Genomic DNA, 6,275 nt, shown 5'->3' on the forward strand with positions numbered 1-6,275 from the left:
CGGCGTCTTTCGGCAGAAGCCGCGGTCCGGAGCGCACAGCGACTGGCACAATGCTCTGTGCGCGAACAAGCCGCCTCTTCGCCTCCGGGCGACGGAGAGCTCGGCAGATGCTGAGACGCGTTAAACGAAGGGGCAAAGCACCGGGAATGAGTACAGAGCTCTCAAACTGAGCCAGGACAAGAACGAATCACTTTCCAGACGTTTAAGCTTCGTTTAACAGACGAAGGGAAAAAGTTCTCGGACAACTTTTCTTTGAAGCACTCCGTGGGGAATCTTTCTTTTTCTTTTCGTCCCGGAGCTAGTAAGAACCCGACTAGCCTTATGATAAAAGTCGAGGGGTTTTTCCTGTGATGGTACCGTTTTTTCTTGAGAGAAAGCCTGGAAAAGCTTTTTCGCTAAATGTAGGCGGCAAGTGCCGCAGAAGACGGGTTACCGCAACTCGCCGAAGGTAGGAGCCGGTAACGGGCGTCTTTCAGCAGAAGCCGCGGTCCGGAGCGCACAGCGACAGGCACAATGCCCTGTGCGCGAACAAGCCGCTTCTTCGCCTCCGGGCGACAAAGAGCTCGGCAGATGCTGAGACGCGGTAAACGAAGGCGCAAAGCACCGGGATTGAGTACAGAGCTCTCAAACTGAGCCAGGACAAGAACTAACCACTTTCCAGACGTTTAAGCTTCTTTAACAGACGAAGGGAAAAAGTTCTCGGACAACTTTTCTTTGAAGCACTCCGTGGGGAATCTTCTTTTTCTTTTCGTCCCGGAGCTAGTAAGAACTCGATTAGCTTTATGATAAAAGTCGAGATATTCTTCCTCTGCTGGCACAGTTTTTTCTTGAGAGAAAGCCTGGAAAAGCTTTTTCGCTAAGACGTAGGCGGCAAGAGCCGCAGAAGACGGGTTATCGCAACTCGCCGAAGGTAGGAGCCGGTAACCGGCGTCTTTCGGAAGAAGCCGCGGTCCGGAGATCACAGCGACCGCCACAATGCTCTGTGCGCGAGAAAGCCGCTTCTTCGCCTCCGGGCGACAAAGAGCTCGGCAGATGCTGAGACGCGTTAAACGAAGGCGCAAAGCACCGGGATTGAGTGCAGAGCTCTCAAACTGAGCCAGGACAAGAACTATCCACTTTCCAGACGTTTAAACTTCCTTTAACAGACAAAGGGAAAAAGTTCTCGGACAACTTTTCTTTGCACCTTTCTAAGCAATTTGAAGCACTCCGTGGGGAATCTTACTTTTTCTTTTCGTCTCGGAGCTAGTAAGAACCCGACTAGCTTTATGATAAAAGTCGAGGGATTTTTCCTGTGATGGCACCGTTTTTTCTTGAGAGAAAGCCTGGAAAAGCTTTTTCTCTAAGTCGTAGGCGGCAAGAGCCGCAGAAGACGGGTTACCGCAACTCGCCGAAGGTAGGAGCCGGTTACCGGCGTCTTTCGGCAGAAGCCGCGGTCCGGAGCGCACAGCGACCGGCACAATGCTCTGTGTGCGAACAAGCCGCCTCTTCGCCTCCGGGCGACAAAGAGCTCGGCAGATGCTGAGACGCGTTAAACGAAGGCGCAAAGCACCGGGATTGAGTGCAGAGCTCTCAAACTGAGCCAGGACAAGAACTAATCACTTTCCAGACGTTTAAGCTTCCTTTAACAGACGAAGGGAAAAAGTTCTCGGACAACTTTTCTTTTAAGCACTCCGTGGGGAATCTTTCTTTTCTTTTCGTCTCGGAGCTAGTAAGAACTCGATTAGCTTATGATAAAAGTCGAGATATTCTTCCTCTGCTGGCACAGTTTTTTCTTGAGAGAAAGCCTGGAAAAGCTTTTTCGCTAAGACGTAGGCGGCAAGAGCCGCAGAAGACGGGTTACCGCAACTCGCCGAAGGTAGGAGCCGGTTCCCGGCGTCTTTCGGCAGAAGCCGCGGTCCGGAGCGCACAGCGACCGGCACAATGCTCTGTGCGCGAACAAGCCGCCTCTTCGCCTCCGGGAGACAAAGAGCCCCTAGAACACAAAAACCGCCCCTTTTCCCTGGGAAATAAAACTCACCAACCCTAGTTCATGGTGTCAGTTTTCAGGAGGTACTTGGCACTCTCAAACCAGCCCAAGTTGGCACTGGTGCCAGCTTGGTCCTGGGAGGCATCCTGCGATATGCGGAATTTTAAAAGCCAGAAGGCTGCTCTGATCCACCGGCCCTGGAACAAAAAACCGCCCCTTTTCCCAGGTAAGCAAAACTCACTAACCCTAGTTCATGGTGTCAGTTTGCAGGAGGTACTTGGCACTCTCAAACCAGCCCAAGTTGGCACTGGTGCCAGCTTGGTCCTGGGAGGCATCCTGCGATATGCAGAATTTTAAAAGCCAGAAGGCTGCTCTGAGCCACAGCCCCTAGAACAAAATAACCGCCCCTTTTCCCTGGGAAATAAAACTCACCAACCCTAGTTCATGGTGTCAGTTTTCAGGAGGTACTTGGCACTCTCAAACCAGTCCAAGTTGGCACTGGTGCCAGCTTGGTCCTGGGAGGCATCCTGCGATATGCGGAATTTTAAAAGCCAGAAGGCTGCTCTGAGCCACCGGACCTAGAACACAAAAACCGCCCCTTTTCCCTGGGAAATAAAACTCACCAACCCTAGTTGATGGTGTCAGTTTTCAGGAGGTACTTGGCACTCTCAAACCAGCCCAAGTTGGCACTGGTGCCAGCTTGGTCCTGGGAGGCATCCTGCGATATGCGGAATTTTAAAAGCCAGAAGGCTGCTCTGAGCCACAGCCCCTAGAACAGAAAAACCGCCCCTTTTCCCTGGGAAATAAAACTCACCAACCCTAGTTGATGGTGTCAGTTTGCAGGAGGTACTTGGCACTCTCAAACCAGCCCAAGTTGGCACTGGTGCCAGCTTGTTCCTGGGAGGCATCCTGCGATATGCGGAATTTTAAAAGCCAGAAGGCTGCTCTGAGCCACAGGCCCTAGAACAAAAACCGCCCCTTTTCCCTGGTAAGCAAAACTCACCAACCCTAGTTGATGGTGTCAGTTTGCAGGAGGTACTTGGCACTCTCAAACCAGCCCAAGTTGGCACTGGTGCCAGCTTGTTCCTGGGAGGCATCCTGCGATATGCGGAATTTTAAAAGCCAGAAGGCTGCTCTGAGCCACAGCCCCTAGAACACAAAAACCGCCCCTTTTCCCTGGGAAATAAAACTCACCAACCCTAGTTGATGGTGTCAGTTTGCAGGAGGTACTTGGCACTCTCAAACCAGCCTGACTTGGCACTGGTGCCAGCTTGGTCCTGGGAGGCATCCTGCGATATGCGGAATTTTAAAAGCCAGAAGGCTGCTCTGAGCCACAGCCCCTAGAACACAAACCCGCCCCTTTTCCCTGGGAAATAAAGCTCACCAACCCTAGTTGATGGTGTCAGTTTTCAGGAGGTACTTGGCACTCTCAAACCAGCTTAAATTGGCACTGGTGCCAGCTTGTTCCTGGGAGGCATCCTGCAATATGCGGAATTTTAGGAGCCAGAAGGCTGCTCTGAGCCACCGGCCCCTTGCAACACAAAAACCGCCCCTTTTCCCTGGGAAATAAAACTCACCAACCCTAGTTGATGGTGTCAGTTTTCAGGAGGTACTTGGCACTCTCAAACCAGCTTAAATTGGCACTGGTGCCAGCTTGTTCCTGGGAGGCATCCTGCAATATGCGGAATTTTAGGAGCCAGAAGGCTGCTCTGAGCCAACGGCCCTGCAACACCAACGCTGCCCCTTTTCCCAGGTAAGCAAAACTCACCAACCCTAGTTGATGGTGTCAGTTTGCAGGAGGTACTTGGCACTCTCAAACCAGCCCAAGTTGGCACTGGTGCCAGCTTGGTCCTGGGAGGCATCCTGCGATATGCGGAATTTTAAAAGCCAGAAGGCTGCTCTGAGCCACAGCCCCTAGAACACAAAAACCGCCCCTTTTCCCTGGGAAATAAAACTCACCAACCCTAGTTGATGGTGTCAGTTTTCAGGAGGTACTTGGCACTCTCAAACCAGCCCAAGTTGGCACTGGTGCCAGCTTGGTCCTGGGAGGCATCCTGCGATATGCGGAATTTTAAAAGCCAGAAGGCTGCTCTGAGCCACAGCCCCTAGAACACAAAAACCGCCCCTTTTCCCTGGGAAATAAAACTCACCAACCCTAGTTCATGGTGTCAGTTTGCAGGAGGTACTTGGCACTCTCAAACCAGCCCAAGTTGGCACTGGTGCCAGCTTGGTCCTGGGAGGCATCCTGCGATATGCGGAATTTTAAAAGCCAGAAGGCTGCTCTGAGCCACCTGCCTGGAACAAAAAACCGCCCCTTTTCCCAGGTAAGCAAAACTCACTAACCCTAGTTCATGGTGTCAGTTTGCAGGAGGTACTTGGCACTCTCAAACCAGCCTGAGTTGGCACTGGTGCCAGCTTGTTCCTGGGAGGCATCCTGCGATATGCGGAATTTTAAAAGCCAGAAGGCTGCTCTGAGCCATTGGCCCTGCAACACCAACGCTGCCCCTTTTTCCAGGTAAGCAAAACTCACCAACCCTAGTTGATGGTGTCAGTTTGCAGGAGGTACTTGGCACTCTCAAACCAGCCCAAGTTGGCACTGGTGCCAGCTTGTTCCTGGGAGGCATCCTGCGATATGCGGAATTTTAAAAGCCAGAAGGCTGCTCTGAGCCACAGCCCCTAGAACACAAAAACCGCCCCTTTTCCCTGGGAAATAAAACTCACCAACCCTAGTTCATGGTGTCAGTTTGCAGGAGGTACTTGGCACTCTCAAACCAGCCCAAGTTGGCACTGGTGCCAGCTTGGTCCTGGGAGGCTGTGGGAACTCAGCGCATCACCTCGGATGCTCTGAGTCCCAGGGAGACCCCTTGGGGGGTCAGAAGTCCTGGAATGTAGCCAAGGGCACCTGGTGGCTTGATTTTGACCCTTCAAGGGTCGTGCTATCAAAGTATGAGGGTATGGAAGTTTCAGAGGTTTGAATGGTGTAGGGCAGGTGTTTTTATAGAATTGAATGTAGGTTTTAGAATTTTGGTACAGGGGGGTCTAATGGAGGCAAGATGGAGGATTCAGGCCCGACCTCGTGGATTTTCTCCTTCTTCTTGTCATCCATCTTCTCTGTGATGTGTGCATTTTAGATTGGTTCATACTAAAGGTGCACTGTTTAATAAAGGTGATGGGTATTGGAGAAAAATTGTAAATATCACATACGCAATTATCAGTATAAGAATGTACGACCGCCCTAAAGGGGCAGAGAGTGCTTGTGGCTGCCTTGCTGGTCAGATCTCGGCTGGGCAGAACAAAAACCTTAGAGATAAGCTTTAATAAACAACCCGAAGACTGAACTATAGAGGAGTCCAGACTCGTCTTTTCATCGCGGGCTGCCTGCGAACCGTCCCACGCGAACCACCCCACGCATGTCCGACAGAGACACACAGCCGATCGGACATCTGGCGTCCCTGGGTGGGCTCAGGTGAGCTCAAGAAGGGCTCAGGTGGGCTCGAGACGGGCTCAGGAAGAGCACAGGAGGAACACAGCCTGAGCCAGGCGGGCAGCTCCCACAGCTGGACTCGTTCCCGGGAGTACGCTGATATCTCCCGGAGAAAGCAGCGTCTGCAGACGGAGAAAGCAGCAGCCACTGAACAGCAGCAGCCACTGAGACCATCAACAATCATCGCACTCCTCTTCCACCGAAGGAGACTCGTACCAGGACAGCCCGGACCGGAATCAGAAAGGCGCCTCTGATCCCATCTCCTGCGGACTGCTGGACAGGACCAGGAGCCTTCGGACTGCCCCGACGACACAAATTCGGTGAGAAGGTTCAGATTTAAAACATCAATCACTATGGGAGGCACATACACTAAGGAGCAATTAGAAATCTTAGCGGCCTTACAAGGCTTGGCACAGATGCACACAAAGGGAATTCCCAAGAAACATCTTAAAGATTTATTACTGTGGGTCAGACTTAATTACCCGCATTCAGAGACCCGGTTGTTATTTGAAGTGGGTTTCTGGCAGGAGGTCAACAGGCACATATATTTGCTAGCAACAGAAAAGGATGAGGCAGCCTTGAAGTTATTATCTCCAGCAAGGATTATGTTGGAGGCAATTTCGGCTGAAGCTAGAAGCGCAGCCGGGCAGTTAGGTGATAAAAACCCCGGAAAGAAAAGGGGGGGTCAGGGCACGGGACAGAGACTAACTCTGGTCTCAGATAGCCCGGGAAAAACTGTCCCCGAAGAAGAGGAGGGACAGGAAAAATTAGAACTGCCTTCACTTCCAATTCCCCGAAAACCCAAGAAAACCCCAAAGCGTCCTG

The 6,275-nt window shown here is 51.9% G+C and overlaps 2 long non-coding RNA genes across 13 annotated transcripts; one reads left to right on the forward strand and one right to left on the reverse strand.

Moving 5' to 3' along the window:
- Positions 1-2,001: 2,001 nt before the first annotated feature.
- On the reverse strand, positions 2,002-4,743 carry LOC127061178 (uncharacterized). Of its 12 annotated transcripts, none has more exons than XR_007780636.1 (8): positions 4,688-4,743; positions 4,497-4,591; positions 3,544-4,211; positions 3,161-3,255; positions 2,970-3,064; positions 2,781-2,875; positions 2,590-2,735; positions 2,029-2,112 (listed from the first exon to the last, which is right to left on the reverse strand). It is a non-coding gene; the product is annotated as an uncharacterized LOC127061178 (long non-coding RNA). The 12 variants fall into 12 exon arrangements; XR_007780641.1 differs by lacking the exon at positions 4,497-4,591 and having other exon boundaries at positions 3,544-4,020; positions 4,117-4,257; positions 4,638-4,700; XR_007780639.1 differs by lacking the exon at positions 4,497-4,591 and having other exon boundaries at positions 3,735-4,257; positions 4,638-4,700.
- LOC127061180 (uncharacterized) lies at positions 2,103-4,598 on the forward strand. Its single transcript, XR_007780643.1, has 5 exons — positions 2,103-2,239; positions 3,002-3,192; positions 3,767-4,290; positions 4,328-4,481; positions 4,519-4,598. It is a non-coding gene; the product is annotated as an uncharacterized LOC127061180 (long non-coding RNA).
- Positions 4,744-6,275: the final 1,532 nt, after the last annotated feature.

The sequence above is a fragment of the Serinus canaria genome, unplaced genomic scaffold, assembly GCF_022539315.1.
Source record: "Serinus canaria isolate serCan28SL12 unplaced genomic scaffold, serCan2020 HiC_scaffold_173, whole genome shotgun sequence".
NCBI lineage: Eukaryota > Metazoa > Chordata > Aves > Passeriformes > Fringillidae > Serinus > Serinus canaria.